Source organism: Marmota flaviventris, chromosome 14 (genome assembly GCF_047511675.1).
Source record: "Marmota flaviventris isolate mMarFla1 chromosome 14, mMarFla1.hap1, whole genome shotgun sequence".
Taxonomy (NCBI): Eukaryota; Metazoa; Chordata; class Mammalia; order Rodentia; family Sciuridae; genus Marmota; species Marmota flaviventris.
This window is the reverse complement of record NC_092511.1, coordinates 21,883,869-21,911,550: the sequence shown is the minus strand read 5'-3', so window position 1 is coordinate 21,911,550 and position 27,682 is coordinate 21,883,869. Positions and strand designations below refer to the sequence as shown.

Genomic DNA, 27,682 nt, shown 5'->3' with positions numbered 1-27,682 from the left:
ACGCCCACTCCTTATTGAGCACATTCTGTTGGCCAGTGGGGCCCACACTCTTCTCCATATTCACTGGGACGACTCTGTTCATACCTGCCTTACATCCCCACCCTGCAACTCACACTTCACTGGAATATCGGGATCACACCACGTACCTGCTCACATCCTTCAGGTACTCCACACCATCTTCAAGATAAAATCTAAACACCTGAGCTGGGACACAGGGCCTTGCAGAATCCCTGGTGTTTCTGCCTCCTTTTCCGTATCACCTCCTCCCTGGCTTCCTTCCATGGCTGGTCCCGCCCAGTCTTCCAGCTATGCCCAAGCCCACAGTTTTGTTATTGGTTCTCCTGTGATGCTTTACACCAACTACAACTTCCTTTCCTATTATTTCTATTTAAAATAAGCAAAGCATTTGGACCTCAGGCTCTAGAGGCACCCCCACCTTCTTCCCAATCCCAGTCCAGCAGCTTTATAGCTGGACTTAATGATTAGGAGTTAATTAAATAAACTGAGACTTCCTCACACTGGACTGCTGATTTATACCAACCTGTTTCATCACTTTCAGGCATAATAATAATAATAATAATAATAATAATAATACTCACTTAACAGAATTGTATTTTAAGAATGAATACCTACAAAGGGCTGAAATATCAGTACACAGTAAACCTTTAAGAAACATTGCCTATAGATATTACATCTATATCCCAGAGTCTGAGTTCTGACTCATTTTTTTAAATTTCTTTTTTTTGTTTCACAATATGCACTTAGATGTTTATTGAATGAAGACCTAAGTGAATCTTATTTTAAAGACTTTGTTCTGGTTTACAGAGCTATTTCTTGACTGCAACATTTGGACTGTGTCCAAAATCTTGTTAGTAAAAAGATACCATTTCTAATATTTCTGTAAACTTTTAATTTTCATTTGCAATATTTCTTTGGAATATATTTCACAACACAGAATCATTAGTTAACAATATAAAAACTTTTACAGCCCTTTTGTATATATTTATAGATTTTTCTTTAGTAAAATTTACCCATTGGCAATTTAAAGGTTCATCTTTAGGAAACTAGTAGAAAATGGTATTTTTGTATAGCTGAATAATACACAGCCATTAAATATCAGGCTTCTCCATGGTTTATCCATTGCTGATATTTATGATTTCTATTTATTTTTAAAAAATTTTCAGACATTTATGGACCTTTATTTTATCATTTATTTGTATGCAGTGCTGAGAATTGAACCCAGTGTCTCATACATGCTAGTCAAGTGCTCTGTCATTGAGCCACAACCCAGCCCCTGATTTCTATTTATTTTTGTTAGTTTAATATGCATAGTGATACATTAATGTCATTTTAATTTTCATTTTTAATGAGTTTTCTTTTTTGTATGATAATTTATATTTATAATCAAGTGTACAAACTTCCTGCTCATTTCCTTGATTATTTATGGTATATAATTGGATATTGACCTTACATATTGAATTTATATATTTGTATTGATTTTCATCAATATATTTTGGATGTGAAACTCCTATTGCTTATATTTGCCATATGTAACTTTCTTCATTCTGTGTTTTCCTTTATGTTTTAATGTATTTTGTTTGTTTGAATCCATCTCTTTCATCTCTACCACTCCATTAAGACAAATAGTGAAATGTTAGAGGCTGGGGGAACTTCAACACCATGATCCTTATTCTCTTTATATATGAAGAAACCAAGGATCTGAGAAATCTACTTCATGCCACAAAATATCATTTTTTAGTAGTTAAAGCTTTTTCTCATTTCACTAGGGTGAATAGAATGTTTTCTAGTTTCTAAAAACTAGAAAAATGTAAATTTTTTTCCTTTATAAAATGGCATTTGCTTCAGCCATGAGATGTATATAATGGAGTGTTTAAACTCTTCAGAGTCTGAGAAAAACACATTTGTTTAACACCTTCTGCCTACCAACTATCATACTCTGTGAGTGTGTGTGTGTGTGTGTGTGTGTGTGTGTTGCTGGGTATCTGAGTGTGGTAAGAAAGAGAGAGGGGGAGAGGGATACACAGAGTAAGACAGGAAGAATACTCTGGTCTTTTCTCCTCAAAGTCTCTTCTAGGTCTGAGGCCATAGCTCAGTGGTAGAACACTCGCTTATCATGCATGAAAGCCTGGGTTCAATCTCCAGAATGCCTGCGCACACACCCACACATGCATACACACCCACACAAGCTCCTTCTATATAGTAGTCACTTTACTCTGATACGATATACAATGATGACTATCACAGTGTTGCTCATAAGAACAAAAAATGGCAACAAATGCCTAATGCTTAGGAGTTAGTTAAAGTAACTATGGTATTTCCATGTAGTGGGATACATGAAATCGTTACAAATCATGTTGTAGAGGAACATTTAATGACACAGATATATATAAGTAAAGTGTAAAGACTAGATTATGATTAAAGAAGACCTAGGTAAATGGAACTACCTGTCACATTCATGTTCATAAATTGGAAAACACAGCATTGAGATGTCCATCTCCTCTAAATTAATCCATGGATTTACTTCATTCCTAAAGAAATCCCAAGTGCCTTTTTCTTGGTTAAGGGGTGGTCATAATTGACAAGCTGACTCTGAAATTCACATGTCAATACAAAGGCTCTAAAATATGTGCGACAACTTTGAAGAGAAATAATAAAGTTGGTGGATCGCACTATCAGATTAATATAAAATTGAGACATTGTACCATTGGTAAGAGAATTAGCAAACTGATGGAAGAGAGAGTATAGAATCCATATACATTATCATAGTAAATGGTGTGCAAAAAAGAGGGATGGGTTTTTAAAATAAACAATTCTGGAACAATTGAGTATTCTTGTGGAAAAAATGCGTTTTGACTTCTACTTATGTATAAAAAAATTAACTGGGTGAATCATAAACTTAAATGATAAAACAGCCTAGCTTCTGAAGAATACACAGGAGAGTATCTCATGACTTTAGGGTAGTCAAAGATTTCTTAAAATGTACAAAAATGCTATCCATGAAAAGAAAAATTAATAAATCGAACTTCATTAAGATTAAGAGCTTTTGTGAAAGGCCAAGTCACAGGATGAGAGGAGGTATTTGCAATATATGTAAATATATCAAAGAACTCAAATCCTATAAACCAATAAGAGAAAGACAAACAACCTAATTAAAAAACGGGTAAAACAGGCAGGGTGTGGCTGCAATCCCAGCTACCAGGGAGGCTGAGCAGGAGGATCACAAGTTTGAGATTAGCCTGGGCTATTTAGACCCTGTCTCATGAAAGTGGATGTAGGGGATGGGAAGGGGGGAGGGTGAAAAATACTTGCATAAGCATTTCACAGAAGAGAATGTGCAAATATCCAATTAATGTCTGAAAAGTATGCAACTCATCATTAGTTACCAGGGAAACATAAATGAAAACCATGTGCTACCAATCCATACTCTCTTGAATGGCTAAAATTAGAAAGACTGATGATACCAAGTGTTGATAAGGATATAGAGCCATTAGCCCCCTCACACACTGCTGTTGGGTATGTAAAATGGTAGAGCCAGTTGGAATGAACAGGTACATCTTTGAAAGTGACTATTAAGCCTACTCTGTGAGTTAGCAATTCCACTCCTAGGTATGACCATCAGGAGACATGCACAAAATGTTCATGGAAGTTTATTTTTAGCAGACAAAATTTGGAAACAAGCTTAATATCTCTCAACAAGCAGATTGATAAATCAGTTGTAGTGTGTTCATATGGTGGAATTTTATACAGCAAACAAAACCCAATCAAACAAACCCAATCTACTACTACATGGAACAATGTGGATGAATGTTACGGTCATTATAGTGAGTGAAAAGAAGCAGACATAACAATTGTCTATTGTTTTATTCCATTTATATGAAACTCAAAAACAGGTAATACTAATCAAAAGTGTTAAAAGTCAGAATGGGATTTACCTCTGAGGCATATGCATTTTTCATTGATTGGGAAGGGGCAAATGAAAATTTTCTAGAGTTCTGGAGTGTTCTTTATGTTGCTCTAAGTGGTAGTAAACAAAAACATGCTTACATAAAATTGTACCAAAAGGTACATTAAGATTAGTGTGCTTTGCTATATATGTAGTGCCTCACTAAACAGTATTATAGGATATTTTTTTCTTCTTTTTGCTGTTTTCATATATCACCCTCTTCTTGGCTATGTTGTCCAAAACATCTAAAATGACACAATTAATTTTTGAGAAAACAATAGAAGTTATTACTAAAAAAGCAAAACAAACAAACAAACAAACAAAAAAACCCACTAAATTTAAAATATCAGCAGCCTATCTCAATTTATTGGCCTGAGCCCTGGACCTAAAAATAGTCCCCAGGCTTTGCCAGCTGGGAACTGGGCTATGTTTAGCCAAAAGTGGCAGAGAGATATGGGGCGTAGCCAAGTGGACATTGCTGCTAGGAGGGATGGCTCTGAGCAGGCTGGGTAGGCCATACCTGTCACCAGGAACTCAGGCCAGCAGCAGCATGTAGGATCTCAGTCTACTGGGAAGTGGAAATGACACAGAGAAAAAAGTTTCAGGAGAAGCAGGCTGGACACAAAGGAACTCAGAGCAGCTGAACCCTGCCTATTCACAGAGCGTACCTTCCTTTTGTCTTCATTTGGTTGGGTTTTCAAGTTTTTGTTTTTAGATTCACTTTTCCACAGCTTGGTTTTAAATGTTGTGCTGATGTTTGGGGAAACTGGGTGCAGAAGTGTTTAGGTTGCAGGGATGAACGTCATGTAACCTCTTCCTTGTTCATGCACCCATCTAGGAGGCAGGGATGGCTGGTGTAATTATCCACATCACAGCGATGCTTTGAAGCTTAATTAATGTTCATAACCCACTTTGAAGTGTTGAGATGAAGGCAGTTGATAGGAATGGTGCCATTCTAAGTTCTACTTACGAACTTCAGCAAGCTCTGAAACATGGGATGTGGTGTCCCCTTGCAAATGTATTAGCAGGGTACCTCCTAATCCACCTGATTGAATTAGAATTGATGTCACTCAGCCAACTGAGAGGCCTCTATTTCTATATTTTGTTCATTTTTCAAAGGTGGGTAGAAATACAAGATAAATTACCACAAGTGACAACATTTCAAGGATGGCTTAACAAGTTGATCTGTTGCTATTGTCAGTGAAGAACTTTTAACCCCAAAGTAGGATGCAACCCAACTTTTGAGGCAGAGAAAAATGTGCCAAATCCTGAGATCAAAGGTAAGCCACATGCTGTGGATGTCATCAGCAACCTGCCTAAGAATCAATTCATCCTTCTGTATGATTTGGAAATGGCTTCAAATACCATCTTCTCCATTTCTAAGAAGTAGAAACACTAAAATATTACCAATAGGAAAGAAAAAAAAAACTATTTGGAAACTGGTACTGTCAAGAGTGTGGCCTCTCTATCTAGTAGCCAATAAACTTGGCTGTGCTTGATTTAAAAAAAAAATCAAATTATGTGAGCAAACAGGAATATGGTGAGCCAAATAATAACAGTGAAAACCATAACAATGATGGTGGTGATAACAACAAGTATAACAAGTATGCTCTGAAGTTCTACACACGGTTCCAAGAATTTTACATATCATTGGATCCCCACAATTATCCTAGAAGGTAGAACATATTATATACGTGTTATATAGACAAAGAAACTGAGGCTTGGGGAAGTGCAGTAATTAACTCATTTAAGGTTACACTGCTTAGCAGATACCGGTGGTTTTCAAAGTGTTCGTTGCATGACAGTCCTTCAGAAACTGGTTACAAGTGATATTCCCAGCCTAAGACCAGAAGATCTGATTCAGAAGTGCGAGATGTGATCAAAACAAGTGCATTTTAAGAAGAAATGCATTTTAATAAGCACCCCAGGCAAATCAAGCCTTTATATCACCCTTTGGGTGGTAGTAGCCCAGACCTAGGAGGAAAAAGTTAAAAAGCTGAGAATAAGAATTTGCCAGTTATTCTCCAGTACTAGCTCTCCCTGTCTAGCTGAATAGGAGGTCATTTGCCCAATTGGGACTATATGTCCCTGTTGTTAAAAAAGAAAAAAAAAAGTTATCGCCAATCCATTGATGAATGAAAGTAGTCCTTCAAAACATCCAACTTCATTTGTCTAGCTTTCATATTTACCATTAACCTTCTGACTTTAATTTGGTCTCTTGAATAGATTTACCTACCAAAAAGAATCTGATAACCAAACAGACATGTATTTTAACCTGGTAGTTATAATTCTCACAGGTAATGAATGTTTTAGTCAGCTTTTTCACTGCTGTGACCAACCAACCAACCAATAAACAAAAAACCTGAGAAGAACAATAAGAGAACAATAAGAGTTCTCAGTCCATAGATAGCCAGCTCCATTCCTTAGGGCTTGAGGTGGGACAGAACATCAGGGCAGAAGTATGTGGTAGAGGGAAATGGGACATGGCCACCAAGAAGCAGAGAGAGATGAAAGGAATCTCCACTCACCAGGGATAAAATATATATCCTACAAGCAGGCCTCCAATGACCCACGTCTTCCAGCCACATCCTACCTCCCTGAAGTTAAGACCCAGTTAATCCCTCTCAGAGGATTAATGCACTGATTAGGTTAATTTCTCATAACCCAATCATTTCACTTCTAAGCTTTCTTGCGCCGTCTCACCTATGAGCTTTTGGGGGACACCTCTTATCTAAACCATAACAATGATTAAATGGCATTGCACTTTATTAATCAATCTATTATAACTCAGGTTAACATGAGTCATTTCTGGAGAGCTAGCCCTCTCTTAAATGAGCTGCAAGCAGTGAATTATGAACATGCAAACCTCAGAGCTAACACACATTCTGAGGCCTTCCTTTAGTATTCCCATAGCACTGAGCTGGAAGGCTCATTTTTAAAATTAAAAAAAAAAATTTGTAGTTGTAGATGGATACAATGCCTTTGTCTTATATGTTTATTTTTATGTGGTGCTGATGAGTGAACCCAGTGCCTCACATATGCTAGGCAAGCACTCTGCCGCTGAGCTATAGCCCCAGCCCTGGAAGGCTCATTTTGAGACTCTAAATCCTGAACTTTTATCCCTACAAAAGGGTAAGTTTATTAAGTTTAATAAAATAATTTATAAAAAGTCAGTCTCCTGGGTCCTACCTTTCACCCTTGGCTTTAATGTCTATGACTTCTGAGATATTGAGGAGCATGATGACAAGTTTTTAACACCCTTGCTCATTTCCTCTTTTCAAATACCACTTGTCTGCTTCAATTGTTATGGGCCAAGCTATATGGGCAATGACCAAACAGACTCCATTTTGCCCCCAGACTCCACGTCATGTAAGAAATGCTTCTCCCATGGAAAGCCCCACCTCTGTACACATCAACAGTTGCTTAGCATAGCATGTTTGACAACACAAAATGGCAATTCTTATACAATGTAAAAGTGTTCTTTCTTTGGTTTCCATTTTTCTTGGACTGTCAGAGATTGATTGTCTAGACATTAGAAACCATCTTTAGCTTGTACTCAACTAGGGTCATTTTGGCCCACTACCTTTTTTGTTTATGATCTCATGACATTTGTTTATGGTTTTGAATGCTTTAATATGGTTTTGGACTATAAAAGGTGTACTCAAACCCCAGGAGGGGGTCAGAGGGTGTAGACTTGCAACCCACCCCTTGGCCCGCCAGCTAGTGTAACCAGACCACTAACTGGTGAATAAAATTTCCGTCTCCTGCTTTAAGATCGACTCAGTGATTTATTGCAATCTCACCTTAACAGTATGAGGCATAACTCAGTAAATGGAAAAGACACACAATGAACTTGGCCAGAGATAATGCTATGGAGACTGAACCAACCCATATCATGCCCCCTCCTTTCCTTATTATATGCATTTTAAAATAGGGCAAAAAAAAAAAAAAAGGCTGGGTAAAGCAATTGCAGTTTTCCTGGTCTCCTAAAGAGGACATTATTGAAGGTATTTGCCCCTTGTGCTCTTGACGGGAGACTTACTCTGATTTCTGCCTTCCTTGATAGCCTCTTTTCCCTCCCCAGCATTCCCCAAGCCTGTTCTCCCTTTTTGACTTTTCTTGGCCTTGCCTCACCTGTCTGTCATGTTCTTTATCTTCAGCCTCCTGTGCTTAGCTCTTCTCCTGATGATTGGTTCCATTACTCAAATCTCAGCTAAACTCTTACCTTCAGAGAGGCCTTCACTGACAAGCCCACTTAAATGACATCATTTAATTTTATTTTCTGGATAGCATCACCAATTACTGATATTTTTCTTATTTTTTTATAGGCTGTCTCCCCCATATCATATTTTCCCTGTTATATTTACATTGCCCCAAATTGTGCCTAACGCAGGAAAAATGCTGTATACATTCTTGGGGAGACAGGAGAAAAGAAAAAAGAAAGGGAGAAAGAGAAGGGAGGAAACCAGAAAGGGAGGGTGAGAGGAGGGAAGGAGAAAAATGAAGACAGTGGTGTAAGATGCTTCTGATCTGAGGCTGATTGCTGGAGGCATCCAACTGGGTTGTGTCTTTGCTTAACAGTAAAATATTTTTATCCACCTCCTTTGTAAACAAATCAGAGATCTTGAAGATGTGTTGAGTTTATTGCATAAGACTGTTTAACAGTAGTTAAGAAAACAAATGAGTTACACTGAGAGTCTTTACTAGATATTTGTCATCATTAGCTCAGTCTCATAATTTATTACAATATGAAACCAGGAAAAATTGTGTAAGTGGTTGAATTCAAGAAGCTAAGTTTCAAAGTGGAACAAAAACAGTTGCACTAAAGATTTTCTTTCAACACAGCTCAAAAATACCTTCTTGGCAGCAAATGGGAATAACAGTAAAGAGTCTTCCAAAAAGCCTGGAAATAGGAAATAAGGTTGCCATCTGAGAATTAAACCAGTAACGCACACACACACACACACACACACACACGGATAAATCAACTGAGGGAGTAATCGGAGGTGACCAGTATGTAACTGGATTTTGGGGACACCCAGATGACCTGGGAATAGGAAGGCAAGCACCAGAATGTTCCTGTTAGTTTAACCAGTAGAAAACTCATCAATGAAAGCCTGCATGATCAGAGGAGGCAGGGGAGCTGTCAGCCAGTAGCCTGGGAAACATTAGCCTAAGAAGCCAGAAGCGGGTAGCCCCTGCCAAGCCCTATTCAGGAGAGAAGGACATGCCCAAGGACATGAGCTCTCAGACCTCTTTGGCAAGGAATCCTTTGACAAACCATCTATCTACCTCCTCTTACTCAGATTTCATGCTCTAGCAGCCTGGCTCCTGGGTGCTCAGTTAGTCTACAGGGAACACATGCCCTCATATGGAGATGTGATGGCCCATCTGTTAGTTGGTTGCATTTATTTGTAAAATGGGATAAATTTGACTTCTGGCTGTTCAACAGTCTCTTTTGGCTTGAGTTAGTGTGAGTCTTCCCCTTGAGATAAAGCTCCAGAGCAGAGTGACTTGTGACTTATGTAGGGCCCAGACTACGAGGCAGAGAATGAACCAAAATTTATACAGTTGGCTCTGAGAAGATACCTCCACAGAGGGCTGGTCTAGCTCAGTTCTCTCAAGTTCACTCTCATGTAACTCATATGGCACTGAGCAAGGGGAAGAAGAGAGGCCAGGAGTATGACTCTGGCTCATCTTCTAGAGGCCACAAGGCCTAGATAGATGAGATGTGGATACCTTAGTCCAGGGGCCAGCAAAGCTTTTCTGTAAAGAGCCAAATAATAAATATATTAGGCTTCACAGGTCACATATAATCCTGGTTACATATTTTTTGCCATTTTAAAAATATAAAAAACAGGGCTGGGATTGTGGCTCGGTATGAGGCACTGGGTTTGATCCTCAGCACCACAGAAAAATGAATAAATAAAATAAAGGTATTGTGTCCATCTACAACTAAAAAAAAATTTTTTTTAAATATATAAAACACATTATTTGCTTTTGGTTTGAAAATAGGCTTCTGGTTGGATTTGCCCGAAGGCCTTATTTTCTGGCCCTTCTCTACTTCTGATCTGGCCCCTTGTTATGGGGGAGACCTTTTGGAAAAGCTACTTATAAAATGTGTTCACTTATTAACAGACAAATGGTCACCTCATAATCTGCCTTATTCCTCTCCAGGCTGATGGCTTCTACCTTTGCCAGTCTGTGGGGTCAGATGGTCAAATGAGGAGGAGCAAATTGCAAGGGAATTTGTGTGGAAGCTGGTGGTGAGGAGTGTAGTGTGCTGGGAGGGTGCGTGGGGCCTAGCCAAGGAGAGGAGGGGTTGTTTGAATAAAGTTTCAACCAAAGATAAGTCTTTGTAGAGAAAGTTAGGGAGAAAATGCCTCTAGCCAAGGATGAGCTTAGCTCAGGTCACTGGTGGAAGTACCAAGTCCAAGGGATCTTGGAGACATCTCCTAAAGGCCCTCCAAACCCTAGGCTTGCCTTCTGTGGCTTATCACCACCAGGCTCTGCAGGGCCCCATCAGCTCTTTACCATTTATTCCAGTATAAGTGCCTCAGCAGATTGGATAATTTTCTCAAATTGCACTCAGTGAATGGGCCTCCCTGAAAACTGGATCCTCCAGACCCAGATACAGCTGAAATCATCATTTCCTTGAGAGAGGAATAAGACTTCCTGAAAGTCCCAACTTAACCAACTTTGCTATTTCTATCTATTTCTAAGACAGCTTATTAATTATATATTTCATTCTTTGAAATTTGAATCACTTTCTGCCGCAGTCTGGCTGGGCACAAAATAACCGAGCCACCAAGAGGCACTTATAGGTTCAAACAGGAACTACTTTATTGCCCCAACTCTCACCCGCACTCCCCCGCGCACTCCGCCCCGCACTCCCGGGGAACTCTCCCAGCCCTCAACTGGGCTCCGCCAGAGCTCAACCGGAACTCCGCAAGACCTCAAAAGTAGCGGGGTGCAATAGACAGCAGGAGCCACCCTATTGCCAGGCAGCAGGGGTCTATATACAACTGAATACACAGCCTGTTTCAATCCAGCATCATCCAGTCACAGCAATTATACACAGTTTAACTTAATTATCATCATCTTAATGGCTTGCTGGCATCACCTCTCAACCACTCCTTCTGGCAAAATGCCAGGCGCCATCCCGACTCGTCTGTGGCTCTCAACATCTTTCAGTTTTTATTTATTTCATTTCAAAATATGCTAATGAATAGAGTCATGAAATTGACCAATAGGTAAGTCAGGATCACAGGGCAGTGGGGGAGTTGGTGATAGAATTATAAATGGAGGGTTCCATGTTCTAACATCCTCTTTCTACTCTCCACAGTGGTAGTTCTCACATACTGTGATGGACAGGAATGGGGCAGGGAGGGAAAGAGAGGGCAGTGGAATTTGGTTAAGTTAGGTCCTTTCAGGAAGTCTTATTCCTCTCTCAAGGAAATGATGATTTCAGTTGTATCTGGGTCTAGAGGATCCAGTTTCCAGGGAGGCCCATTCAACTGAGTGCAATTTGAGAAAACTATCCAATCCGCTTAGCCCTCATTACCTGTAGTTAAAATTTACTCATCTATAGTTCATGTCATTTTTCTTTGAGTCTTCTTGAAACCTCTTCAAACAAAACAAAACAGGACTTTGACAACTCAAGGTAGAAAATGGTTCTACTTGTTTTGAAATGGCCAACAGAGGAACCATAGAAAACAGAGTGATTCTTGAATAGGCAAAACCACATTTGGATGATTCACAGCCAGAGGCAGTGGCTAAGATCATCCTCTTTCACTGGCTAGGATTCATCCAATAAATCACAAGGTAGAATCATGAAAAGGCCTCTCTTTTTTAAAACAGAAGAAAGGAATGTGTCTCAGACTCATTGTGTTCATTTCAAGAGAATCAAAACAAAGTAAAACCTTTTAGAATTTGAAGCTGTGGCAAGTAACTTAAGATGACAAAAATATTCTACACTCAATGAAGGTGGATTGAAAATATACCCTTAATGACATCCTGCCTCCATGAATAAAAAGTAAATGTAGGGTTTTAAGGAGGTTAATAGAAATACAAAAACATTAAGAGGCTCCTGAAAGAGACCTAAGACTCATTCTGGCATCAATGTTATAAAAGTACTATAGCTGTGTGCAATGCAGTGATTAAATAAGAGTCATCAGCTAGAATTGTATACATTTTAGAGTTTGGATGGATCCTAGAGAAATTGTCCAGGTGGAGAAACTGAATCCCTGTTCCCTACTCAAAATCTGTGAGTTGGATTGAACCAGGAACCTGTATATTTCTCTGACCCAGAACTTAGCACAGATAAAAAGACACTTACACTGTTTGAATCCTTGAGACTAGGCTCCTTGACCACAAAGACTATTTTTGTTTTTTTCTTTTAGCATTGGAATTGAACCCAGGGTCTCATGCATATCAAGCAAGTGCTCTACCACTGTGCTACATCTCTCTAGCCCTTTTTATTTTATTTTGAGACAGGGTCTTGCTAAGTTTCCTAGGCTGACCTCAAATTTGGCAATCCTCCTACCTCAACCTCCCAAATAGAAGATCATATTCTTTATCTTTCAATTCCTAATATTCAGTACAGTGTCTGGAACTTAGCATCCAAATTTATATATATTACACTATTAGAAGAAGCAAATTATATATATTACACTATTAGAAGAAGCAAGAGTACAAAAGCAAGGGCAATATAAAAATACTTGTAAAGTATTGTTTGATTCCCCGTGGTATTGTAGGGAAAGATTTCCCCAAAAGCAAAAGTGAACTTGACCTCAGTGTTTCTTTTCTTAAGTGAGCAGCCCAGGTTACAGGCAGGCATCTGCCAGACTGCTCACTGATACCACCTCCATTGTCACTATGAATCTGTCTTGCTCGTTTTGTCTGATCAGAATATTAGATGAGTTCACTCCCAATTAAGTTCTCTACTTTAATTATAGCAGAAATAAAAATTGGGCAGACAAATGACTTTCATTCAAGTATTTCAGATACGTTTTCCTTTTGAAGTCTGAAGTACTAAGGATAGATTAAAAGAGCATCTTGTTTGAAGTTAAAAGTACAGATGATCTCATCATGGAAAAAGATTAAACATGATTCTAGCTACCTTATGATTATAATGGTTCATCAGATTCAATAGCTGTTGGGAAACAATCATATCTTTTTTATATCTAAATTATTTGGTTCTTTTCTCTGAAAAAAACAAAACAAAACAAAAAATACTGTGAACCCTTAATTTCAAGAGCACAAAGAATTGTGCTATTTATAAACCAGCCACAGGACAAAGGAAAACAATAAAGAATTAAATGTTACATTCTCTTAAGAAATATTTTCTTTCAGTATTACATAAATATCTTTGTGCTCTTTTGCTTTCTTTTTGAAATCAAGTAACCCTATGACATTTCAAAGTGAAATAACTGCACACAAAATTTTTACATAGAGGCGAGGATGACTTTTTTAGAACCAGTATAATTAACTATACACATAGTGTGTTATTCATTGTCCTCTGACCTTTATTATTTAATTTCATATTCTGAATATGTTTGCTTCTAAATTTAGTTAGGAAAATGAGGGAATGGTATGGTTGCTTTGCTGGCTCTACATTATAGTGGAGTATACCTAGAATAGTTTTCAAATGTGGATATTAAAATATCTGTATCTATATCTATATACATACATAAGTGTGTGTGTGTGTGTGTGTGTGTGTGTACTTTGTATGTTTGGCTTAGTAATTTGGATTTATTTGAAGAGACTCCAATTCAAGGTCCTGAAAAATTGTAAGTAACTGTTACCTATGGTGCTTGGTGGGGTCAAGAAGAGGCATACCCTCTCTGAGATAGGGGACAGAAGTTAGTGGCTGAAATTTTCTGAAAAGTTTCCTTCCTTGATGCTTTCAGTGACCATGATATGGCTGATCTAGATCCAAAATTTAAAAAAAAAAAAGTAGGTAATTCCTTATTTATTTATTTATTAAAGTTGTAGATGACACAATACCTTTATTTTATTTGTAGTTATTTTTATGTGGTGCTGGAGATTGAACCCAGTGCCTCATGTAGGTTAGGCAAGCGCTCTACCACTGAGCCCCAGCCCCAGCCCTGGATAATCCCTTTTTTAAAACATGAAAATTCAAACCTTTTCTCTATAGCAGATGAAAGACACCTACTGCGGTCCATGTGTAACATGAGGGTAGCGTTACAGGAGCCTCAGTGGGACCTGAGGGTATATGAAGTAGAATTTTGGAATCTCCACTCCAGTAAGCCTACTACTAGAAGTTGGGTCACCTCTCCTGCTCCAATAAAATGGCCACTGTCTGGCCACGGCCACTTGTGTGGTAGTGCGGTTTGTATCCTGTGCTCAGTGCATCGCCAAGGGGGCACTAAGGGCTAAAGTCCAATCCAATCTCCTCTGGCCAAGTCCAGCTCCCTGGGCTGGGGCTGATTCTGCAAGGAGGAAAGGGTACTTTTTATGTTCCCTCTGCCCAGAAGGGTGATAGTTTTCTTCACTGACACAAAGTCTTAGATGCTAGCAAGGTCCAGGCCTGAGGCTGTGGATGTTCCTGGGAGAGCTTCAGACTTCATTCCTGCTCCTGTCTTCCTGGTCCTTGTGTCCCCAGGGCTTGCACAGCTCCTGGCAGTCCCTAGGATCAGCTTGAGGAGCAGTATCACCAGAACTGTCATGTCTGCTGTGGACTTGAAGCAGGGAGGCAGGCGGGAGGCTCTGAGAGGCCTCCTCTGTCCCCGCTGAGAAGCATCAGGGTGGGTACCCTTTTCCAAAGAACTCAGGAGTAGACTGGGCTTGTTCCTTAGGCTCCCCTTCCTCTACTTGCCTCCTTCACTCCAAGGAGAAGACTCTAGCTTCTTCACCTCCAAGGCATTGGGGACTGGGTTCATTTTCCTTCTCCGGTGAATCTGCATGTTAAGCATAATCAGAAAAGTCTAACACCCAAAGAAATTCCCGGAATTCTTAGTTTGGGAGTGAACTCCTGAATGCTTCGCTTTGATTTAAACTCCCAACCTGAGCAGTCTCAGGAAGCAAGGCTGCCCCTTCATGCAGGCCTGGCCAGGAGTGCAAACAGGGGCCTAGACCCTATGGGCACACATTCGAAAGTTAGACATCAAACTAAAAAATAATAAATAAAATGTTCTCTGTTCTTCTATCTTGACAAATCAATGACACCATCCAAAAATATTTGTAAAGCTGTGGTGTTTATATGATGAAAGGTAGCAAGAATATCAAAGATGACTGAATTTAACTATTATTGCACATGTTTGGGGAGCTAGTGACACTTTGTAGGAATGATAAAAGACACCTGTAATTCATGATTTATTCATTTATGCTACAATATTTCTTCTACTTCCTGTATGCCAGCAAAAATCATTATTGTTACAATAAAGGTTTTTGTATAATTTGTGTTCAATTGATTGCAACAATTTAACAGATTAAAAGTAAAATACAGAGGCTGGGATTGCGGCTCAGCCTAGAGCACTCACCCAGCGCCGATGAGGCCCTGGGTTCGATCCTCAGCACCACATATGAATGAAATAAACATAATGTGTCCTTCTACAACTAAAAAATAATAAATATTAAAAAAATTAAAGTGCAATTGTATTCAAAATGCTGAAAATTTGAGTATATTTTCACTAAAATATAAAGTGAATGTTAAATTTAAAATTATAATTACTTTGCATATTTTATTATCCTAAAATATTATATTATCTATTAAATTAGAAGTCAAAATGAAAAATAACAATGCTATCAACATTTTAAATAAAATAAGTAAAGCTGAACTTTAAAATTTAACTTTTAAAATGTTTTATTAAATCTTTTAAAATGGATTTATTAATTTATTTTTAGAAGCTATTTATTTATTTATTTATTTATTTATTGGTACCGAGGATTAAACCTGAGGGGGCTTACACACTGAGTCACTTAAAATAGATTTATTTTTTAAAAAATTACAATCCAAAGGTTTAATATTCATGTAGTCATCAATACAAAGAATTAGTATTGTTTCATAATACTACACACTTTCACATACATTGACATATTTTCATCATAAAAGCACAGTCAATATTCATCATTTTGTCTATGGGGGATATGGTCCAAGATCCCCAGAGTATTCCTGAATTCATGGGTAGTACCAAACCTTACATATGCTTTTTTTCCCCTATACATACATACCTTCAATAAAATTTAATTAATGAATTAGGCACAGTAAGAGATCCACAACAATAACTAATAATGTAATATAACAATTATAATGATATATTGTAATCAAAGGTATTTGAAACTTATGAATTCCTGGGTACTTGCCTGTAATCCCAGTTACTCAGGAGGTTGGGGTAGGTGGATCTCAAGTTAGAAGTCAGCTTCAGCAACTTATTGGGGCCCTAGGCAACTAATAAGACCCTGTCTCAAAATAAAAAATAAAAAGGGCTGGGAATGTGGCTTAGTGGTAAAATGCCCCAGTAAGGAAATAAATACAACTTCCAAATTATTCTTTTCTGAAAATTTCTACTTAATGCTTTTAGACTACTGGTTGACCATGGATAACTGAAAACCATGGAATATGAAACCCAGTTGGTAGGGGCGACTGTAAGCAGAATTGTTTGCTATTGCAAATATCCTCAGTCCTATTGTGAACACACCAAATTCCTGAGTACCTCTGGATTGTGAGCTGGGACACAGAAGCCGAGAAGGAATGCTGAGCACTCCTGGCTGATGACACTTCCTTATGCAAGAATCTGTGGCCTTCATACTCTGAGAAGAAGGATTTGACAACTTCTTGTTTAAGAGCGTCTTTACTCAAATCTTTCCAAAGCAGTTTTTATTTCTAATGTCAGCAGCAACACAATCCACGATGCTTCTTTTCTTTTGAGACATTGGGCAAGGGAGGACCAGAAAGGCTTCAGGGGGTCCTAGATGATGTCATTTCAAGAGGAAATGTTTAGGGTCATGAGTTGCATTGGGCCAGAGGTAATCATGCACCCTTTAATTGACTCTGTATGTGTGTGTGTGTGTGTGTGTGTGTGTGTGTGTGTGTGTGAGAGAGAGAGAGAGAGAGAGAGAGAGAGAGAGAGAGAGAGTGCGAGCACTGGGAGCCTCTGTTGTCTGGGTCTCAGGGTGGTACTATCAAGAAGTTGAGGAGAAATCATCCTAAAAAATTCATATGTCCATTTAATAGAGAGCCCATTTAATTAGCAAGTTATAAATAACAGGCATGCTAAACATTTACTTCTCATTTTGCTGTGAGAGTATTCTTTCTTTGTCTTCTTTGTCCCTCTCTCTTTCTTCTCCTCCACATGTGTTGCTTCCATGAATCTAAATTGGTTTGGGATCTTTCAATTAATTTGTGTTCTAACCCTGGTGCCAGAACTCTATTCCCCGCCCCCCCACCTCCCGCAATGGCGTTATTGAGACATAATTCACATACCGTACACATTACCCATTTCAAACGTATGTGTCATTTTTTTTTTCCTTGGTGCATCTCCACAATCAACTTTAGAACAGGGTCATCATTTCCAAAGGGAACAAACACCGTGCTTACCCTCACCCCCTTCCCCATGTCAATCTACTTTCTGTCTCTATAGATTTGCCTCTTCTGCGTATTTCATATAATTGACATCACACATTATCTGGTCTTTGGGACTAGCTTTTTTCATCTGTGTTTTCACCCATGTTGTAGCATAGATCAGTACTTCATTCCTTTTTATTGCCAAATAATGTTCCGTTGTGTGGACATACCACATTTTGTTTATAATTCATCAGTTTGACAGACATTTGAGTTCTTTCCACTTTTTAGCTATGAATAATGCTGCTATAAACATTTATGTACATATATTTATGTGCACATGTATGTCAATCTCTTAGTATGTACCTAGTAGTGAATTGCTGAGTCAAACATTAACTTCATGTTCGCCCTTTGAGGAATTGTTAGACTATTTTCCAAAGCAGCTATGTCATTTTACACTCCCATCAGTAGTACAACAGGATTCTGATTGGTCCACATTCTCACCAACACTTACTATTATCTGTTTTTATTATAACCATCTGAGAGGATGAAAAGTGATATCTCATTGAAATTTCCCTAATGACAAATGATAATAGTTCTTTTTTAATTGGCTATTTCTGAAAAGAGAGGAAGAGTACAAATGTCTGTGAACAGCCCCCTTTATCACTATGGTCAGGTGTTTAGACAAGAGGCCAATTCATGAACTGTAAATATGAAAAAGGAGGGTGGAACCCCACTTCTCAAACCTGCAGGCCAGGTTCTCAGTACTTCTACTTGTCAGGAAGCTCTCATCTTCAGTGAGCTGCCTCCTCCTCCTCCTCCTCCTCCTCCTCCTCCTCCTCCTCCTCCTCCTCCTCCTCCTCCTCCTCCTCCTCCTCCTCCTCTTCCTCCTCCTCCTCTTTCTCTTCCTTCTCTTTCCCCTGCTTTTTTTCTAATCTAAAATCTTTTCCTGAATCAATTTTCCTTCCTTCCTTCCTCCTTCCTTTATTTCTTCCTCCTTTCCCTCCCCTTCCTGAAACTTTTGGTCACTAAGTCAAGCTTTGCTCTGAAACAAGGACTAACTCCACAGATGTATTTTTAAAGACAAGCTTTGGCAGCCCACTAAACAGTTGACATTTTCCTTTCCCTTTTGAATTACTGAGTCCACCTGAGGTATGCAGATGTGGCCAAACTTACAGGTTCCCCTCACCCCTCAGACAACTCAGCAGGAGTTCTCCTCTGGGAGTAGGGGAGGTAGGTAAATCCGTTGATAGGGAATGTGGGAAGAAACCAAAAATCTGGGCTGAGGGGGCATAGGTAACTTGAAGAAACCTTAGGAAATACCTTAGTTTGGGTTTGGTCACTATATTTGTTTTGAAATTTCAAATCATTTAAAAAAGAGGGCATAGGAATCTTTTAATTTTGCTACAAGGAAACAAGCGTTAGAAATATGTTGAAAAAAAAATGTAGAGAATGCAGTCCATAAAAACAGGAGCTCTGCCCTCCTCCTTACTGAATTAAAAAGACACATTTAGCTCATTTCCTTCAGCCTGGCACATGTTGGAAAGGCACCTGCTATTGCCGTGTGCTCCTGAGATTGCACGTGTACTTCTCTGGGGTTAGTGCTGGTTGACCCACCCCGTGGTCCTCAAAGAACTTTGTCTTCCCTCTCTGGTTCACCATGTCCCCATTTCTCCCACTTTAGACCTCTAGAGAAAGAAGATTCTGGAACCCAACCTTCTGCTGGTCTTATCTATGTTCCCTCCTAGACCTGGAGGCAGCCCTTTTTGTGTTATGGGCCAAATGCCTCTCTCCCCACCCCCCCAGCTTTTTTTTTTTTTCTATTTCTTTCATCCCCTAACCAAAGTGAGGGCTTGCCCCTTGAAGACACCTGCCCTATCCTTCCTGTTCTTGCACTGCGTGGCCCTCGCTCCCCCACAGTTTTTGCACTGGGCTCCTCCCCTTTGCTTGCAGCCGTTGTCCTCCAGTGGCTCACTCCCTGTCATTACTCAGATCTCAGCTCCCATAACACTTCCTCTGGAGGCCTTCCCTGATGTCCTCAATCGCAGTTCAGTGACAGTTGGGACTTCTGTCTGTTTTGTTCACTGTAGTGTTCCCAGCATCTGGAACAGTGCCGTTGGCAGGCACTTGATGGATCTTTGCTGAATCGTTAGGATAAAGCAGCTCTGTTAAAAGCACCAGTTGCATAATCTCTGCCATTTTGTGTTAGGCAAAAAAGGAACGAAGGAATGAACAAAGAAAGGAGGAGCGGATAAGAGAGAGGGAAACAGAGCTCCTGGCAGGGCAGAGGACAAAATGACAGCTGGAGAGAAAATAGGAAATGGGAACTGAAGCCTGCTCTCACTTTCCTTGAGGTGGTAATTGCTTTGTGCTGCCATGAAAACAAAAACTAGGCTTGACTTAAAGAAAAAACACATTTTGGAAGATACCAGAGAAGGTTTCCAGTTTTTGTCACCAAAAATTAAGAAAAAAAAAATGGTTCGATAGGTGTCAATTCCTACTGCACATTAAACAATCTCTTAAACATATCAGCATAAGAGGGATCCAAATTCAAGGGACATCATTTTGTGGGAAGGAAAAATAAAAAAGCAGTCCCTTCTACAGTGCACATTGAGGCCTTTTGGCTACCTCTAAGGTGCTTTGTTCCCAGCTGAGTGACTTGCCTGTCACAGTAGAGACCGACAATACATAAAGGATGTTCCCAACTCAGATCCCCATTGTGCAATCACCCTTGATTTCTTTTGCTAAACTGGATCTTCAGCTTCCTTTGCCAACTGAAATCAAGTGTGTTAGGTCACGGCCCAACTATGAAATAGTCTCCATGCTTGTTTTTCTTTCTCCTTTCTTATCCTCTGTTTAGTACTTGGAACAAGTCAGATTATAATTATGAGGAACTGAGGCCTCTTGCTAGCACACTGAGGCTGAGCAATGCTTCTAGTATTGTTGAGACTCCCGGTGTCAGCCAAAGGTATTAGTCACGTGATTGTTTGGGGTATGTAATCATCTAAGACTAAAATGACATCCCCAGAGTAAATTACACCGGAATTTAGCAAACCTGCAGTGTAGGACTTGCCAAGCAACAATGAACTAATAGCTCCGCCCCCTTCCTATGCTCCATATGATTAGCATTATTTTTCTAGTGGCTCTTGTTTGAAACTAAAGAGGGACCTCATCCAGTTTTGGTACAGGTAAGTGCCCAGAGACTAAGGCTCCCTAGATGTGAAATTTTTACAGCGACATGTTTTGAGTTTTCTTTCTCGATGTAGTTGATGCTTTAGATCTCTGTACATGCTGTTCTCTCACCTCTGGCTTTTGATATATGATGTCCCCTCTGGAAGGCCCTTCTCCTTGTCCTCCCTTTTGCCCTTGTATATCTGGTGGGCTTCCACTCATTCAAAATGCTTCTCCTGAGTGCGTTTTCCTTTACCTTCCACTGTCCTGATTATAACTTCACTTGTCTTTCAACACTCTAACTTGTATATCCCCTGCATAGCCTGTGTCACATTATACATTAATTATTTTCATATGGAAATTTGTGAAGGGCAGAAACAATATCTCCACACCCTTGTTTTCCCAGTGTTTGGCAGAGTCTTGAAAATAGTAAGCCCTCCACAAATGTTGGTTCCCTCTTTCCTTCTTCAATTATTTATCCTCATTGTCATGCGTGTTCTCAGTTCAAAATGTAATTAAAGTTTTATTAAATTTTAGATCACATACTTTGAAGATATATATTATTAAGTACATGTAAGTTTAGAGTTCCTGTATCTCTCTGATGAATTAAAATGTCTATCAAAACACAGCGACTCTCTTTGTTCCTAATAATGCTTTTTATTTTAAACTTACTTGTCTGATGATCGTAATAGCTACACTGATTTTTTGAGGGGATATTTTCCAGCTCTGTTTTTTCTTCTTCTTATATTTCTACTTTCTGTCATTTTTGGCTCCTATAGTTTGGCAAGTCTTTCATAAAATGTATATATTTGGATTTATAAGATTTTTAAATTTAATATTTCCTTATCTTTAATAGGTGAGTTAAATCCACTTACTTTATTATGATTACTCACCTTTGGATTTCATTTCTATATTTATTTATTTATTTCTATATTTCATTTTGTGGTTTCTGTTTGTGCTGCTTTCTCTGAGATTCCTTCTCTCCAGCCTTTTCTCGTGGTGTACCACACTTAAACTTTGTGAGTCTTCTTTTCCACAAACATGTTTGATGTGCTTCTCATAGGGGAGGATCAATTGAAGTAGGTTCCTATGTTGTTTCTTCCTTTAAGTAGGAAAATGAGAAGATTCCAGGGGATATTTAGAATTATTCATTGCATCATCAATAAAAGGGAATAGCTAAAGGGGAGACTTGGGGAAAGAAAAACAACCAACTTTTTATTTCTTAACAACTCTCACTGGGACTAAGGCAGTTGAACAACTAGGCAGCTAGTTCCCAAAATGACGAATGGCCACGGTGTGCAATTCTGGATACAGAAGCATGGAATTTGCAGTGTGTCTGCTCCCAGGGGGAGGGTGGTCACTACAGGGAAGGCCTTGGGAGCTCAGTATGCTGTATGTGTTGCATGACTTTATGTGGAATCAAGTCTCCCAGGTCTTGTCTCCATTTAATCTGCAGCATAAACCTCAATCTTTCAGTATGCCATGACGGTATTTGACTGCTTGGCTCAAATCAATCACAAACAGACACAAAGGGGAGCCATTAAATAGTATGGCAGGACTCAGTTATAATTGCACTGCCTGATAATGCAAAATACAATTAGATGGATCTTTTTAAGGATTGTTACTTAGGTAAAGATAAACAATTTTAACATAGTGTATTGCTTTGTAGTCTCACTTTTAGATTTTTCCCTGTAGTAACAAGTATGTCACAGCAGTTAATAGTCTCGAATGTGGGGTTTCATACAGACTAGGTTTTGAGTTCCTTGTACTAGCTACATGATCTAAGGCAAGTATTTAATCAATCATGCTAAACTTCAGCTTCCTCATATCTTAAGTGAGGTTAAATTTATAAATAGAATGGTCATGAGAATTTAGTAAATTAACACACAAAGCCTTTAAAGATAATAGCTGTCTTTTAATTTTTTTTATTATTATTTTTATTAATAAGGAATTCTTTGAGAAGGTATAGGGAGGACATCTGAGATGGAACTGGGTCTAGATAAGCATTGGACTCTTTGCTTCAGGTATTTAACCTGAATAGCATGGATAGCCCTTCAAACTTTCAGGATGCGGGCTGGGGATGTGGCTCAAGCAGTAGTGTGCTTGCCTGGCATGCGTGCGGCCCGGGTTCGATCCTCAGCACCACATACAAAGATGTTGTGTCTGCCGATAACTAAAAAAATAAATATTAAAAATTCTCTCTCTCCCTCTCTCTCTTTAAAAAAAAAAAATAAATTTTTCAAACTTTCAAGATGCCCCAGGAGGTCAGGAGTGTGACTTATACCCTCTCGCATACCATCCGGAGCTGGCAGATATCAGGGGTGCTGGTAAACACTTGCTTTCAGAGTGCATGGCTTCTGTGATAAGGCCAGCATGATCTCCTACCCTCAAGTCCTGTTCTCTTCAACTCAGGAAGCTGTCAGGTACTCTACTTCTGGAGTTGGGGAGCATCTGCGCTGGCCTGCTGAGCACAAATTGGGAATTCATTTCCTGTGTGATCAGGATTATCTGTAGATGACATGTACCATTGAACTCAGTACTACTAACACTGTCTGAAATGAGACCCTGAGGACCTAACTTGAGATCTCAACCCTATAAATAACATGCTTCACCCTGGGAAATGTGTTCTCAGTTCCAAATAATCAATTTACAAATAAAACACTGAAACATAAACCACTAGGAAAGCGGGGCTACATCCTTCCCATCTGTAGTGCAGGAGGAGGAAAGAAACTTCCACAGACCAATTGAACTGTAAGAATATTTGGGCACTGCACAATTTTCTGAATGGAAGTTAGCCAGGACAGAGATGAGCAGTTTGTTGAAAAGAGCAATATTGGCTCCTTAGTGGCTATCAAATGATAAGGACATGGAATTCAGTATGGTCCCGCAGCCACCCTGTGCCTTTTATTCCTTGGAGATTTTACCTCAGAGGAGAAAAGGACATCTTCTTGCCCAGGGCTTTCTGGAAGCTTCTACAAATTGCCTAGAGGGAGCCTCTGTGCCTATGCTCCATCCCCCCCAAATTGGCCTGCCCAGTAACAGCTCTCCTAGTTCTCCTTGCCAAGATCTGTCTCCAACTGCCTGTCACACTTTGTGTTTGACTGCCCTGGGCCTGGATCTTTCATCAGACAGTTAAGTGGTAGATGCCAAGAGTCTACTATGGCTCAGGATGACTCCAAGCTCTGTGAAAGAACAGAAGAGACAGGATCTGCTCTCAAGGAATTTACAAATTAGTTTGGGAAGCCATCTATCCTACCCAGCAAAACACAGTATTCAAGTCAGCCCGCCCTGATCTGAATCTACCATTTCTTAGTTATGAGCTTTGAATCTCAATGTTTTCATCTGTGAAATGGGGATAAGTATAGCTATCTCATATGGGCGTCATGAGGACTGTGCACCAGATAAAGCACTTAGCAGTGCCTGCACAAATTAAGTGCTCAATAAATGCTAGCCATCATTATTATCATTATTTGGAAATTTTTAAAAATATGAATTATCAACTAGTCCCAGCTGTTAAAGGAACCTTATAACTCTTTCCTCAACTCCCTGCTGAATCTTCTCAGACCTGGAGAAGGAAGCAATGCTGTTGGGTCACAGCAAGGGGCAGGGATGAACTGGTGCAAGAGGGGCTTTGGGGACCCATGAAGAGCTGCGGTTGACCTCTGGCGAAGGCAGAGAACTGTCTTGCTCAGTTCTGCACCACACATCTTTCTGGGCTTGGAAACTAAATAACTGGAACTGATTCTGCTTTGAAGAATCTGCAGCTAAGTGAGAATTCAAGACACACAAGGTATAGCTTTAACACAGCCATGAAGATGCTTATTAATGAAAGAGAACAAAATGACATGGTGCAAACTTGATGGACCTACGAGGAACATTTGGGGCAGGAAATGCTTATTGGTAGAGGTCTAAATTTTGGACTTCTGAGTAAAATTTTCCAGACCTGTTAATACCTCCTGTAGCTCTTCTGTAACAATAGCCATGGGGCCCTGTTCTTACCTGTGCCCCTCCAAACCTCTTTGTTTTCTGGGTCTGTTTCTCTCCCCAGACAAACTGTAGTCAGGAAACACATTTCTGATCCTGCCCACAGACCCAGTGGTTTTGGTGAAAGGCCAGAGCCTTGGGGTCCGGTGTTTGCTTTCATGGTTTGCAGCAGGCACTGGAGGAGTGGTGGGTGGTGACAACTTTCATTCCAGGCAGCTGCTAACTGGGCTTTTGCAGAGGGTGATGTTTACTCTGCAGGTTTAATGACGGTGCTGGCTTTCTGGGAGTGGCGTAATGAAAGAGATTCAGACAGAGGTCGGCATGAACCTCCTCCAGGCAAGGCTGCCCCAGCCAGCAACGGAGAGCAGTTCCATTGAGCCTGGGATTCCAGTGTGAGACACAGCTTTTGTCAGAAGGTTTTTAAAACCCAATGACTGTGTCACTTTGCCCTCTGGATAAATTGTGTGAGTTCGGCAGCAATCACACCTCCTCGCTTCATTAAGTGACAGTGAGAAGAAAAACAAATGCAAAACGAAAAACACGACTGTGAAACTATTTTAGTTAAAACTATCCTAGTGGAATTTGTTGGTACCATTGAAATTATCAGCAGATCGAAAAAAAAACTGAAACCCAGAGAAGGAAAGCATCTGGCCTGAGATCACACAGCATATGAATACAAGAGCAGACTGAGATCCAGGCTTTCTGGTCCTATTCCCTTTTATTATTCTACATCTGTTGACAACCATGAAGAATTCTTTTTCTCTTTCAGTGGATTCTTCTTTCTTCCAGAAGCCTAAACAGAGCCAGGATGATCCAGGAAATTCAGGGAATCCTAATTCACTTTCAAAGCCATGTTGCTTTCTGTTAGCCAGGCCGTATGCATTGCTGTTTCAATTAAGTTTCTCACTGTTTCATATGAAAGCTTGCAAATTACCACTGGTTCTAAATAAATCAATTTAGGTATTCGGGGGTTTATAAATATAGAGAATCTTGCTTTTCCTCTCATTCTCTCTTCCCTGGCTGTCTTCCCTCCACCCACTTCCATTAAGATGCATTTTTTAAAAAAGACTTAGAATACATATTTTGGTGAAACCCTTAACATTTTTCTTCTCAATTTTTATATTATCATCAACATAATGTGTTATAACAATTTACATTTTGCAAATTTTTTTTTTTTTTTTTTTAGCATATTAACATCGCAGTGTAATGGTTTCTGATGAGGGGGAGGAGGAGGATGCAGGTGGGATTAGGTGGAGAGGCTTTTGAAAATGTGGGTAGGGTGCTTGCGAATGTTTGGGCAGTGGAATATTTATACGGCACTGTGGGTGTTTTGAACTCTCTGGAAACGAACAAGCAAGCTCCACACATGAAGTCGATGGAAGTCCTCCAAACTTTGGACAACACAGAGTCCTTTCAGAAGCCTGAATGGAGTCCAAGTTAAATTAGAGCCCAGAGGGCCCATGCAAATGGAAAGCTGACAGATCAGAGTAAGTGACACTGGTCCAGGACCCCAGGAGACCAGGGCCTTGTGCTGGTTTTACTACCAGTGGTTGTTTCCTAGTCTAAAAAGGTATAATAATAGCTTATGCCTCATGGAGTCTCTTTGATATAAAAATAAAATAAGTGTGTAATGTCCTAAGCCCACGGCCTTGCACATAATAAGCACTTGATATTGCCTCAGAGGCCAGTAGGCTTTTGGGGAGAGACCCATAAGCACTGACGGTTGATCAACCAAAGAAGGACCCCATTTGGGCAGGGAGGCACCAGGATTATGGCCACAGACTGTGGAGGTAGACAGATGTATTCTTAGATTCCAACTCCAGCATTTTCTAGTGTAAGATGATGGGCAAATTAAACTATTTCAACCTCAACACCCATCTCATGGGGTTATTGTATGGATTAGTGATGTAGCTCAGATGGAGCCCCTGGCTTGGTGCCTGGCATGGAGTAGATGCTCAATAAATCACGGTTATTGGTCCAGGTTCTTAGAGAAAGGGGCTAAGAAACAGAAGAAAGGTAGATAAGACAATTTAAAACTAGTGAGGTTGACAGAAACCAAGAGAGCAAATTCAGCTCCTCTGGGACCTGGATTAGTTTGCTGTGACTGCTTTAACAAATTATCACAAACTTGGTGACTTAAAACAGTGGAAACCTTTTCTCTCATAGCTCTGGGGGCAAAATCAGTCTCAGGGTGTCAAAAGCAAGGTGCCACAGGACCGTGCTCCCTCAGAGTCACCAAAGGGGGACCTGTTTCTTGCTTTTTTTCTGGCTTTTGAGGGCTGTTGGCACTTCTTGGCTTGTGGCTGCATCACTACAACCTTTGCTTCACATGGCCTTGTCCTCTGTGTGTCTGTTTCTATGTGTGTGTGATCTCCCGCGTTATTTGGAGGGTTACAAGGCAAGGGAAATAGTCTGAAAATTTACCTGCTCAAATAACTGTTAGTTTCCTGCCTTCCTGACAGGTAAGGCATTGAGCCTGACAGATGGTCATTGGAACAAATGCTCTTCTTGCTGGGGGTGGGACAATCGTGCTGCCTGATGTCAAAGACCTCCCGCCTCACTGGGGGAACTAGATTGGTTTTCTCAATTGTCCCCCCCACACACCCCGCCCCCCGCAACCCCTCCTCCCCAGCTCCTTCCCCTCCCCCCACCCCCAATGCTCACAGGAAACACCTGGAGGGATTCCACTCCATCCTTTTGCACATCTGCCCCTCTAGAATTTAACCAGTCTTAGCTCACTCCTGAAGAAAATGGAGTCTCTCAATAAGGTGGCATTAATAAATAGACAGGCACATGCTGACCCCAAGTCAATCCTCAAACTCCATCATCCTTGACTTTCTGGAAGCAGATGAGCAGCCCTCCCTCCACAGCTTCCAGGCTCTTGGCACACTCCCCTGACAATGCCCATCAGACTTCTAACAGTCCAGTTCCCAGGCCAGCGCCAGTCAAAGATTCGCAGGAGCTGTAGGGTACTTAAAAGGTGGGGTTTGGGGCAAGAGAGAACCTGGTTCAGGTGTTGGCTCTGCTATTTGACTTCT

The 27,682-nt window shown here is 40.0% G+C and overlaps 1 long non-coding RNA gene across 1 annotated transcript; it reads right to left on the bottom strand.

Moving 5' to 3' along the window:
- Positions 1 to 13,926: 13,926 nt before the first annotated feature.
- Positions 13,927 to 21,758, bottom strand: LOC139701700 (uncharacterized). Its single transcript, XR_011704228.1, has 3 exons — positions 21,554 to 21,758; positions 16,292 to 16,387; positions 13,927 to 14,886 (listed from the first exon to the last, which is right to left on the bottom strand). It is a non-coding gene; the product is annotated as an uncharacterized lncRNA (long non-coding RNA).
- Between the last annotated feature and the right edge of the window lie 5,924 nt (positions 21,759 to 27,682).